The sequence below is a fragment of the Dasypus novemcinctus genome, chromosome 10, assembly GCF_030445035.2.
Source record: "Dasypus novemcinctus isolate mDasNov1 chromosome 10, mDasNov1.1.hap2, whole genome shotgun sequence".
Lineage (NCBI taxonomy): Eukaryota > Metazoa > Chordata > Mammalia > Cingulata > Dasypodidae > Dasypus > Dasypus novemcinctus.
The window spans coordinates 119692896-119705132 of record NC_080682.1 but is presented as its reverse complement, the minus strand read 5'-3'; the positions used below and the strand labels follow the sequence as shown (position 1 = coordinate 119705132).

Here is a 12237-nt window from a genome sequence, read left to right as displayed (position 1 = left end):
AAGTATTTACAAAGTCAGAAGCAAGGAAAGGGGTGATTTGTGCAGGAGCCTACGAGTTCGGGTTAAGATCGCAGTAAATTAGCACTCCGCTGAGCGCAAGCTGTGGTGGCGCACGCTTACCTCAGTGGCACCCTGGGGACTCTGCCTCCTGATGTCCAGGCCCTCCCACCTGGGCCCTGAACGGGGCCATGGATCTTGCCTTGGCTAAAGGAACTCCAGCAAGGACGATGCAAATGCATGCACACGGCGCTCGTCTCCTGTCATTCTTGGGATCCAGCCACAGTGTAAGAAACTTGGGCTGGACGACTGCCTGGCAGGGGCCACGTGGAAAGAGGTCTTGGGGGCTGAGAGACGCCTTGGAGGTTCCAGCCCTGCTGGGCCCCAGCTGGGTGCAGCCCCAAAGAGACCCCAATGAGCAAGAGCAGAACCACCCACCATCCGTGATTTCGTGAGCAATAATAAATCATATTTTTATCCACTACGTTTTGGAATACTTTGTTACACAGCAATAGATAACTGAAACGGTTGTTCCTAGTTTATTTTTATTTCATTGGGCTTTCAAAGATAAGGAGGCTAAAATGCCATAAAAGAAGCTGAATGGCAGTTTTTTGTTTGTTTTTGTTTTTTTAATAAATGAGTACAATTTCCACAGAAGCTTCTAGTTTTTCGTACATTTAAATCCTGCGAGATCTATGGCTAGGGAACTGATATTCATAATTGTGGCTCTGGCAAATTTAAAGAATGCTGATCTGCAGAAAATGATTACATTAAAATCACAAACCATTAAATCGAGGGATTTAGAATTGGAAGAGATCTTGGAGTCTAGGCAGTTAACTTCTTAATCTTAAAGGTAAGGACACTGAGGCACGAGGGGTTAAATGGCTTGTCCAGAAAAGAAGCCAAGGTTCCTGGCTTGTAACATAGTGTCTCAATAAATAAGAAATAGTAATTTGTTGATTTCCACTTCTAGTATTTCATTTTCACAAATGTGTAAAATAAGCAGAGTAGATATTTTTGTCCTTTCCAGTTTTACAGATGAAAAAAATTGAGGTTCAGTGTTGGCAAGATCTGCTCATTTCACAAAGCTTATAAAACCAGGACTAAATTCTCTGCCTTACGGTCTAGGGTCTCTTGAGATATCATACTGCTTAAGCTCTTTGGTATATTGCATTTTAGTAAACTAATAAACTAATAAATTTTTGAAAGAGAAGCAGCAGCAGACACTAATCCGGTTCATCTTTGAGTTCCAGCACTTAGTGTTTATAATATGAAATGAATATATGAATGAATAATTGAATAAGCATGAGATGGAACAAAATTGTTTCATGTTTACCAGGCACCCATATTCTTGAAGTATCTGGTTAATAAGATTCTTCTGCATTTGAAAAGGAACAGGGAGGGGGAAAAAAACCCAAGTCAGCGGCAATGTAAACATTTTGTAACTGTTGTGCTTTGAATTCTGCAGCATGTAACTAAGACGAAGGTTAGCTCTTTCAGTATCTCCTATCCTGTACAAAGAAACTCAAGAGGCCCTCTCTGGACAGGGCACAGTGATGGTTAGGGGGTGAAGGAGAACATCTTACTGAGATAACAGTAAACAAATGTTATAGCCTGTATTTTCAAAAGGTAGGAAAAGTGACCCAGTCAACCTTAAGCAGTGCTGTGCAATAGAAATATGATGAGAACCTTGTATCTAATTTTAAACTTTCTAGTAGCCACATTAAAAAAGTAAAACGAAATAGATTAAATGAATTTTAATAATACATTTTATATACTATGTAACCAAAATATTAAGTATTTCAACATGTAATAAATATAAAATTACTGATACCATGTTTTATATATTTTTTGTACTACGTCTTTGAAATCTGATGTGTATTTACTTATAGTATATCGTATTCAGACTAGCCACATTTCCAGAGCTCAACAGCCCCATGTGGCTAGTGGCTTCCATTTTGGAGAGCACAGGCCTACAGTTATGCAAGGACAGAGAGACCGTGTTGAGAGAAGTCCCAGTAATCCCATCGCAAAGAAGTGATGTCTTAAGAAGTACTTAGAACCACATTACCTTGAAGGGAGATTCTACAGCGTTTTGGGGGAACCAGTCTCAAGATTCCCAATATCCTGAGCTGTGCCGCCTTGGGCAAGTAATTTAACCGCTATGTACCTCAGTTTCTTACTGGTAACTTCTTAGAGCTGCTCAGAAGATTCAATGAGATAAGGGAAAGAAAAACATTTAGTCAAGCACCTGGCAGGCTGAAAGAAACTCAATTAATAGTAGCTATAATGATCTACCAGGACCTCCCCTTGTCACACAAATCTCAACCCCATTTCTTTTAAAGTTAATAGGTTTCCCTACAAATCGCCATCTTCTCTTCCATAGCAAATGTAGAGGGTCTCTTAGATAAGGTAAACTTCAAAAAACTAAAACAAACTAAAAAGGTCGTGTGCTTCCACATGATAACACCAGACTTTTTCTAGTAGAGAGAATTCATATTAATAAAACAAGAGAGTGTTCTATTTTCTGAACTAATGTTTATTTTTTCTTTTAAAATCATATGATGAGGACATTTTTTCCAAAGCACTGATAAAGTAAACCTAGAGATTTCTAAAAGTATAATTCATGTTGAAATGCAGTTTGGCATGCACAAATGAAGGCACCCAAGTAATGAGAAGTGATTCTTATACATACATATCAGAAGAAGGTGATCCCTACAAAGCTTTCTCTTTTCTTTTTAAAGAACTTCTGCATGCACACATATACCCATGCATGTAAATGAAACCATGTGTCTGCAGAAGATGCTGGCTCATAAAGTTGTAGTGATGCCACAGCTTCGTGACTATTAGAATCCTCTCTGGTACAGTAGATGCCTGGGTTCCAGCCCTGACGCTATCACTCCTTTGCCAGCTGGCCTGAGTGTCAGGGCCAGGTCCTCTCAAGTCCCTTCTATCTGCATCTGTAACATGCAGATGCCAGCAGCTGTCTCTTCTCCATCACAGGGTGGATGTGAAGATCTGACAAGGCAATCAAAGGGAGAGGGCTTTGAAAAACCCAGAGCCCTGCAGAAAGGAAAGACGTTATTAAAGACTGTGGAGAGATGGCTAACACAATTTGATTTCAGGCCAAAGTTTTGTACTTCCAAAAGTTAAAAAGATATTCCGTCTGAGGGCTTTGCACATTATTTAGAAAACCGAATTCTTGGTTTGGCGACCGAGTACCATGTCTGAATTGTGTCCCAAATGCTGTACATTTGATATCTAGTGCTATAAATCACCTAACCACATTACCACACCAGACATAACTGCACAGCGTTTCAGCAATATCTACAGTTTTTGGTGGGCAAGCAGTTATAAATCCACATCGCTGACAAAGTCATGTCTTCAGAACGAAGGCTCTTTTCATTTTCTCTGGCGGCAACCGCGCTGCCCTCTGCTATGAGAGACCTGCCTGCCAATACAATCCAACAAGCACTTATGTAGTGCCTATGGCATACAAGTTATTTGGGCTAGAGATGGAGTTCGGGGAAGCGGTGAGAAGACATCCAAAGAGCAAAAAGGCGTCTCTGATTTCAGGGAACTTTAAAACCCGTGGGGACTGTCAGCTTCCGTGACAACTAACTATAACGCAAGGCAGACTGGAACCCACGCCAAGAACGCGCTGCGGTGGTGGGGAGGTTGGAAGGGTGACTTCATTCGGTCTAGGAGGACAGGCCTGGTGACATTTGTCCTGGGCCTTGCTGTGGGAGAAGGATTCCGTGGGTGAAAATTAGAGGGGAGGCTATCCAAGCCTGCAGGCTCCCCGCCCTTCCCACCCCACAAGTAAACATCTACCTCCTAACTGGCCGATAACCCGGCGGGCTCGGCCACGTGCCTGGACGCTCCAGCCGCCACCGAGGGCTGTCAGGGGTTAGCGCTCCTGAGAGCACCCACCTCACCGCATCCCCCGCTCCGGGAGGGCAGCTCAGACAGGGGGCATCGCAGCCTCTGCAGGCAGCACGTGTTGCATTTTATTTCAGAGAGCTGCGCGAATCTTAGCCTTGTTCAGACAGGGGCTCCAAATTTAAATGACCCAAGACCGACCCGAAGACTGGCCCGCCGCCTGCTTCCAGGCCCACCTCTGCGACCGCGGCAGTTTTCACAGGCGACCTGTGTGTTTAAGGGTGGCGTTTTCCAGGATTCCACGTCCCTCTTCCAATACGTGACTGTTAGGTTACTGTTCCCCTTCCAGAAACTACAAGAATTTCCCCCCACGATATATCGTACTATGACCTAACACCTAACAGCTGTTGGGAGTTTACCTTGGGCGGGGCAATGTGCTGTGTGTTACAGCATTATCTCCATTCCCCGCGGTGAGTACTGTGATTATTTCCATTTTATAGAAGAGGACGAGGCTTAAAGAGGTTAAGTGACCAGTCCAAAGTCGCCCAGCTAGCCGACTCATCGGTGGAGCCAGGGCATGCACCAAACCCTGTACTGCACTATGCCTACTTGTTCACCTTGACTTTTAACGTCACCGTGGGATTCTGTGAAATTTAAACGTCGCTCGTGTGCAAACCGTTGCAGAGGTTAAGTAGACAGGTCACTGCTGACTTTGACCTCTCACATTAACTACGGCTTCCTGAAACTCTGTATGCACAAGGTATTGTGTTAAACGCACGCCCTTTCTCATTTTAGCGCCCACTCTAGGCCTGAGAGAGGATTGCCATTATCGTGGCGAATGGATGAGCAAACTGAGGCACAGAAGTAAGTAACCCGCCTCAGGTCCTGTTAGAGAGCGGTGGGACCCGTACTTGGACAGCAGCCAACATCGAAACTCTAGCCCTCAGCCACTGAGCCCTGCAACCTCTTGGCGTGAGATGAGACCCATAACAAGAATTTCTCTCCCACCCGCCTGGCCACTTTCAACAAGCTGACACAATACTGCATTTACACGCGAACCTGCCTTCCCGGGGCGCACGCGTCCTCCCTGCGCACCTTTGGGTGGCCCTGGCGGTGCACGTCGGGGCCACCATTTATCCAGGCCGCCGGTATCACTGCATGAACGCTTTCAAACCTTCACCCCACTCCACCCCCTCAGCGAGCTGTGCGGCTTCACTCTGTACACCTGAGGAGCCGGCGCCCGGAGGCGTCTCGGCGCGCCCACCATGCGCGCTGCCTCCTCCACGCAGCCGTCACCCCGCTCGCTGGGCGGAGGGGCTCGTCGTGCTCCGAGATTCCCAGGTCCCCTAACGCACGGGGGCCAAAAGCCACCCGTGCTGCTAGCTCTGTTCGCACTGCCAGAGAAAAGACGCTCTTTCGGGGCGAACAGCCTGACGGAGCAGGGCGCCGGCCCGGGAGGGCGGGCGCAGAGCGGGGCGGGCCGGGGCGGGGCGGGCGCCGCGCATTGGCTCGCGCGCGGGAGAGGCTGGTGCGCGCCCGGCGGCCGCCGCCGGGAGCCCGCAGCCCGAGGCGCGGTGCCCGAGCCGACGGGGCGGGGGGCACCTGGGCTGGCGGGCGAGCGGCGCGCGGGAGAGGAGGCCTCGCTCCGCGGCCGGCCCGGGCACGGTAAGGCGCCGCGCGCGGGGCTGCGGGGCTGGGACCTCCCGGGCGGGGGCGGCGGCGGGGGCGGGGGCCGCCGTCCGGGCCCCGCAGGCGCTCGGGCCGCGCGCCCGGCTTCTGGCCGCGGCGTCTCCGCGCGCAGTGGTACCTGCGGCCACTGTCCCTCTCTGCACTTCCTCCTCTGCCTTGGAGAGTCGGTGGGAGCGGCGGGTCTCCTCGGCTGGAAGGCGTGCCCGGCGTTGGGCGTCCTGCATGCTCCCTGACTCAGTTTCCCTCCTACTCCAGAGCGCAGTCCCCGGGAAGCTGGGGCGCCCAGGTAGGCGGGGACTTCCCGGGGCTTTCGAGCCTGGACTTGGAGCTGGCTGCGGGCAGGCCTTGGCCGCGGGGACGCTGTCCCCAGACTGGCGGGTGAGGACGGGGACGCGGTGGAACCTAGCTACAGGTGTGTGTGTGGGGGTGGTTCTACTTTTTAAAAAGCCGCTTTGTGCGAAATCGCCTCCCTGCACCCAGGCGCCGCTCCGCGGGGCGCTGTAGCTCTCCCGAGTGGGATGTTGGTCTTTCAAAGTGGAGAGGCCTCCGCTTCGGCCCCTCCGACGGGGTGGCCCTGCCCCTCCTCGCCGCTCTTAGGCGTCCTGGGTGGCTTCTGGGGCTCCCCTTCCTGCCCTGCTGCACAGCGCGCGTTTTCAGTCGGCGCCGTCCCCGGCCAGGCGGTGGTCTCCGGGTTGAGATGGGAGCCCGGAAGAGGACGGAAGGAATCCCACTGTCCACGGCCTGACGGGGGCCGCCCGGCAGAGGCGAGCCCAGGGTGGGACAGGCGGCGGACGGGGGCGGGACTCCAGCCGCGCTCGGCTCCCTGCGCCCTCGGGGCCAGGGCGGGGGCCCCCGCTGCCAGGGGCAGGGAGCAGCCAGGCAGAGGAGGGAGGCGAAGGCACTTGGGGACTCTGATGGGGACCTCCGGCAGCCCACTCCTCTCACCTTGCCCCGCCCCGTCGTTCTTCCCACCTTACCCCAGGTGGGTGCAGACGCCAAGTCCCCTGCCCATCCGGAGTGGCCGGCAGGGCCCGAGAAGGTACGCCGCTAGGGGCAGGGTAAGGCAGCTCGTCTTTTATTGGTCACTTATTTCGGACCGGGCACAGAAGCGTTACATCCAGTATGTGCTTAATGATCACAGCCGCGTGAGGACATGTATTACCCGCAACTCCGTTTTACAGAGAAGCAGCTGAGGGTCAGAAGGGCGCTCCCCTTAAGTGGCACAGCTAGGGTTCAAAGCCGGTCTCTGATTCTAGAACCTTTCCACTTGGGCTCTTGGAGTAAGAGCAAACTGCAGCTGAGCACAGCAAAACGGCGGCGGTATCGAGCTCCCGTTGGGTGCCCGACAGTGTTCAGGGTGCTTTAGAGGCAGGCGGTCACTTAGGGTGCGGGAGAGCGGGTCCTCCTGGAGGCCGGGGTGACCGCCTCTGCCCCTGGCCGCAGCAGCCCCGCCTGACCCCGCCCGGCGGCCAGCGCGGGGGCGTGGCAGAGGCCGGGGGCGCTGTCCCCTGGAGGCGGTTTGAGGTCTCCTGAAAGGCCGGCTGTCCGCCCCTGATCCGTTAGACCTGACTGTGGGCTGGTGAATGAGCCCACTGTCCCCCGCGGGCCGTTCTTAGGCGCCACTCAATACGCATTTGTGGAATGAATGAATTAGCACCTTGTGCGAGGTGGTGGGCCGGGCGGGTGGCCGTTGTGGCCCGTGGGCTTCCAGGCGTCCTGGTGTGCAGCCTGCTGCCACCTGCTTAACAAAGAAGTTCCGAAGATAACGTGGATGTTAGAATGTGCTTTCTTTACAGTAATAGGAAAAGTGACTCAGTGGGGGTGGAGGAGTGAGTCAGAGCGGCTCCAGTGAACTTGGATATTCCTTTAAAGATTTATATAAATTTTTCGTCTGATTTATATGTCCAGTTTGGCTTAAATATATATATAAAGTTTTCCCCCAAAAAATCTTTGAGTAAAATTGATGCCCAACACAGTGCTCTGTATTGGAGGGGGAGGGGGCCCTAAGCGCCTGGATGGAGAAGCCGGGCAAAAGTTCTGTTCTGGGGATGAGGTGGCTGTTTGTATTTTTCATTTGCGTTTCACAGTCGTGCTCCTTCCTGAACCCTATGGAGACAAACTCTGCCCCCATTTTTCTATATGAAGAGTACATTCTTAAGATAAATTGGCCTTTAACGCTATACATGCTCATTCTAAAAGGAAAAAGAGATAAAAATACAGATGGGCATTAATAGTAATAAAATATCTATGCCCAGAAATAACAAATGCTAAAATTTGGCATATAACCTCCCAAATATTTTTTCTGCATTTATATGAGTAAATTTTAAAAAGATGAACTAACAAATGAATACAATTCTTTTGACTGAATTGTTGCCAGGCTACAATCCATCTCAGATTATTTTTAAAAAATTAATTCTTTAGTAACTTCTTTTCACCTCAGGTTATTTTGAAAGAATATGGAGAATAAATTATGAATAGTTAAAAGCGTCCCCAAGGTTAGTTCTGTGAACCCAGGAGTCCATCCCCCATAATTCCACTCTGTCATTTACTTTCCAATAGAGAAAGCGCCTGTTCTGAGGCTGCTGCCAGCGTTGCCAAAGGTCCATCTATGCTCCTTGTTAAAGGTCTCAAATGTCTTCAGTGTAACAGAAAAGTAGCCCTTCGGGTTGTTGAAGTGCAAAGTTTGAGCAGAAAATTTTGAAGGGATTTCACACAGTGAGGAGGAGAGAGCCCAGGACAAGGTCGTTGCTCTAGCCGTGTTTTATTACCTGTGTCACCGTGGGCAGACAGCTAACTTCTCTAAGCTGGTTTCCTCTTTTGTAAATTGGGGGTCAGAATTCCCCTTCCACCGTCACTAAAAGGATCAGTGTTAGGGGTTTTATCGTTTGTTGCTCCAATTGCATGCAAGTGTATACGCTATTTTTTTTAACTTCTTGTTTTGAAATAATTTCAAATGTACATTACAGTTGCAGAAATACAAACCCCAAGAGAAGTCCAGCATTGCAACCTCACCCCAAATTCCAGATCTACCAATTTTAACCCTTTGCCACCTTTGCTGTTCCTTTTCTCCTCCCTCCCTCTCTTAATCATCTATTATCTAAACATTCAAGAGCAGGTTGCACACATCATACTTCATAAATGCATAGCATTTCCACATCCATTTTTTATGAACAGCATATTCGTTTATGTAATCACTGAAAGTGCAATTATCAAGTTCAAGGAATTTAACATTTATGTAAAGCTTACTTTCTAGATTCCAGTTTTTTCTTATGTCCCGGTAATGTCCTTTTGAGCCTTTTCTCCTCCATTCTTAGACTGCATTCAGTATCATATATTACATGTAATTGCCATTTCTCATTTATTTATCTTAATTTGAGAAGTTGTAGGTTTACAGAAAAAGCATGTAAAAACTACAGCATTCCCATATACCCCCATTTTTGATACATTGCATTAGTGTGGCACCTTTGTTACAACTGATGAAAGTATTAAAATAATATTAACTATATTCCATAGTTTACATGGGTGTATTTTCCCCCATACCACTCTATTAACAGTGTATTAGTGCCATACATTTGTTAAAATTCATGAAAGAATATTCTTGTACTACCATTGTCCATTGTCTACAGTAGAGTTCATTGTGTTACATAGTCCTATTTTATCTTTTAATTTTTATTGTAGTAACATATTTGACCTAAAATTTCCTCCTTTTAACCATATTCACATTTATCATTCTGTGCTGTTAATTATACTCCCAGCAATGTGCTACTATCATCACCATCCATTTCCAAACCTTTACGGTCAACCTATATAGGAATTCTGTACAAACTGAGCATCAGCCCACCAGTCTCTAACCCTAATCAATCCCCTGGTCCTATATTCTGGATTCTAATTCTATGAATTTGCTTAATTATATTAGTTTATATCAGTGAGACCATACAATATTTGTCCTTTCGTGTCTGGCTTATGTCACTCAACATAATGTCCTCAGGGTTCATCCACGTTGTCACCTGCATCAGGACTTCATTCAAATCCTTTGATGCATAAGTTTTTAATTTTGAGGAGCTCCCATTTGTCTATTTTTCTTTTGTTCCTTGTTGTGACAGTTTGAAGTTCTTTTATAAGTCCCCCTTAAAAGAAAGATTATGTTCTTAAACTAGTCTATTCCTGTGGGTGTGGTACCCTTTGATTATAGTAGATTCACTTAAGGTCACTTGATTAGATTGCTTTTGATTGGACTCAGGTTGAGTGTTTGCCCTCTTGCTGGGTCTAACAGAAACTGAGACATACAAAGGAAAAGGGAGCTCTACCATTTTGGTCCTGCCAGGAGAGAGAAAGGACTCCAGGTTGCCCACAGCTGAACTCAAGGAGAGAAGCCCTGAGAGGTTCAGGGAGACAAGGCTCAGGGAGAGATGACTGATTGGCCACAGCTGAGCTCAAGGAGGAAGTAGAGAGAGACAGGCATATTCTGTGCCTGATTGCCATGTGACAGGATGTTAGGATCAACAGTAGCTGACCTTGGTAAGAAAGCATCTCTGATGGTGCCTTGATTTGGACATTTCATGGCCTTAGAACTGTAAGCTTTTACCCCAAATAAAATTCCCATTAAAAAGCCAACCCATTCTGGTTCTTGGTGTGTCGGCAGCCCTTTGACATACTAAGACCCTTGTGCTTTGGGTGTAAAGTCTGAGAAACCATCGCCCACCACAAGTTCCTGAAGATGCTTGCCTGCATTTTCTAAGAGTTTTATAGTCCTGGTTTTTTAAATTTAGTTCTTGGATCCATTCATGAATTAATTTTTCTATGTGGTGTAAGATAGGAGTCCTGTTTCATTCTTTTGCATATGGATATCCAGTTCTCTCAGAACCCTTTGTTCAAGAGACTGTTCTTTCCCAATTGAGTGGATTTGGCATCTTTGTGAAAAATCAATTGGCCATAAATGTGAGGGTCTATTTCTGAACTCTCGGTTCGATTTCCATTGGTCAATATATCCTTCTGTCAGTACCATGCTGCTTTGAACACACTAGTGTTTAAATATGCTTTAAAGTCAGGAAGTTGAGTTCTCCAGCTTTGTTCTTCTTTTTCAAGGTGTTTTTGGATATTCAGAGTCACTTGCCCTTCCAAATAAATTTGATAATTGGGTTTTCCATTTCTGCAAAGTAGGATGTTGGAAATTCCATTGAGATTGTATTTAATATGTAAGTAATTTTGGGTAGAATTGGACATTTTAATGATATTTTGTCTTTCAATCCATGACTATGGAATGTCCTTACATTTATTTGGATCTTTTTAAAATTTCTTTTAGCAGAGTTTTGTAGTTTTCCATGTATAAGTCCTTTATATCCTTGGTTAAATTTCTTCTGAGATACTTGATTCTTTTAGTTTTAGTTTTTGCTACTGTAAATGGAATTTATTTCTTGATTTACTCCTCAGATTGCTCATTATTAGTGTATAGAAGCACTACTTATTTTTTTGAGTGTTGATCTTAAACCCCACCATTTTGCTGAATTTGTTTATTAGCTCTAGTAGTTTTGTTGTGGATTTTTTCAGGATTTTTTTATATAGGATCACAAATAGTGAAAGTTTTACTCCTTCCTTTCCAGTTTACATGCTTTTTATTTCTTTTTCTTGCCTAACTGTTCTGGCTACGACTTTTAGTACAATGTTGAATAACATTGGTGAAAGTGGGCATCCTTGTCTTGTTCCAGATCTTAGAGGGAAAACTTTCAGTCTTTCACCATTGGGTATGATGTTAGCTGTGGGTTTTTCATATATACCTCTTATCATGTTGAGGAAATTTCCTTCTGTTCCTATTTTCAGAGTGTTTTCAAAGGATGTGAGATTTTGCCAAGTGCCTTTTCTGTGTTGTGTTCGTCTGCTAGGCTGCTGAAAGCAGTATACTAGAAATGGGTTGGCTTTTACAATGGGAATTTATTAGCTTACAAGCTTATAGTTCCAAGGCTGAGAAAAATGTCCAAATCATGGCATCATCAGACAATGTCTTCTCCCCAGATACCAGCTGCCAGCAATCCTGGACTCCTCTGTCCTTTGGGAAGGCACATGGTGGTATCTGCTGGTCTCTTCCTTCTCTTCTAGGCTTTGTTACTTTAAACTCTGTCTTCTGTGACTTTCTCTTTCTCTTAGTCTGAATTTCATTCTCTTATAAAGGACTTCAATAAGAGGATTCAGACCTACCCTAGGCTATGCCTTACCAAAGTAGCCTAATCAAAAGACCTTTAACTGAAGTCACCTAATCAAAAGGTTCTACCTACAATAGGTCCACACCCATGGAATAGATTAACTAACTCTAAGAACGTAACTTCTGGAGTCTATAAAGCCTCGAACCATCACAAGCATTAATTGAGATGATCATGTGATTTTTTTCCCTCTGTTTTGTTAATGTGATATATTAATTGATTTTCTTATTTTGAACCATCCTTCTATACCTGGGATAAACCCACTTGATCATGGTGTATAATTCTCTGAATGTGCTGTTGGATTAGATTTGCTCATCTTTGGTGAGGATTTTTGCAACTATATTCTTCAGAGAAATTGGCCTTTAATCTTCTTGTCATATCTTTATCTGGTTTTAGTATTAGGATGATGTTGGCCTCATAGAATGAGTTAGGTAGTGTTCCCTCCGTTTCAGTTTTTTGGAAGATTTTGAGCAGG

General features: G+C 46.4%; 1 protein-coding gene across 6 annotated transcripts in view; it reads left to right on the top strand.

Annotated features, from left to right (window-relative positions):
* The first annotated feature begins 5447 nt into the window (after positions 1 to 5447).
* The window catches only part of SYTL2 (synaptotagmin like 2), a 132660-nt gene continuing 125870 nt past the window's right edge, over positions 5448 to 12237 (top strand). For 2 of the 6 annotated variants that reach the window (XM_058306117.2, XM_012519519.3), the window contains exon 1: positions 5448 to 5544. The gene's annotated coding sequence lies outside the window, so the exon portion shown is untranslated. Of the gene's footprint in view, positions 5545 to 5602; positions 5855 to 12237 lie in introns of those variants that run through there. The other 4 variants (XM_004478160.4, XM_023584555.3, XM_012519522.3 and 1 more) reach the window with 3 other exon arrangements.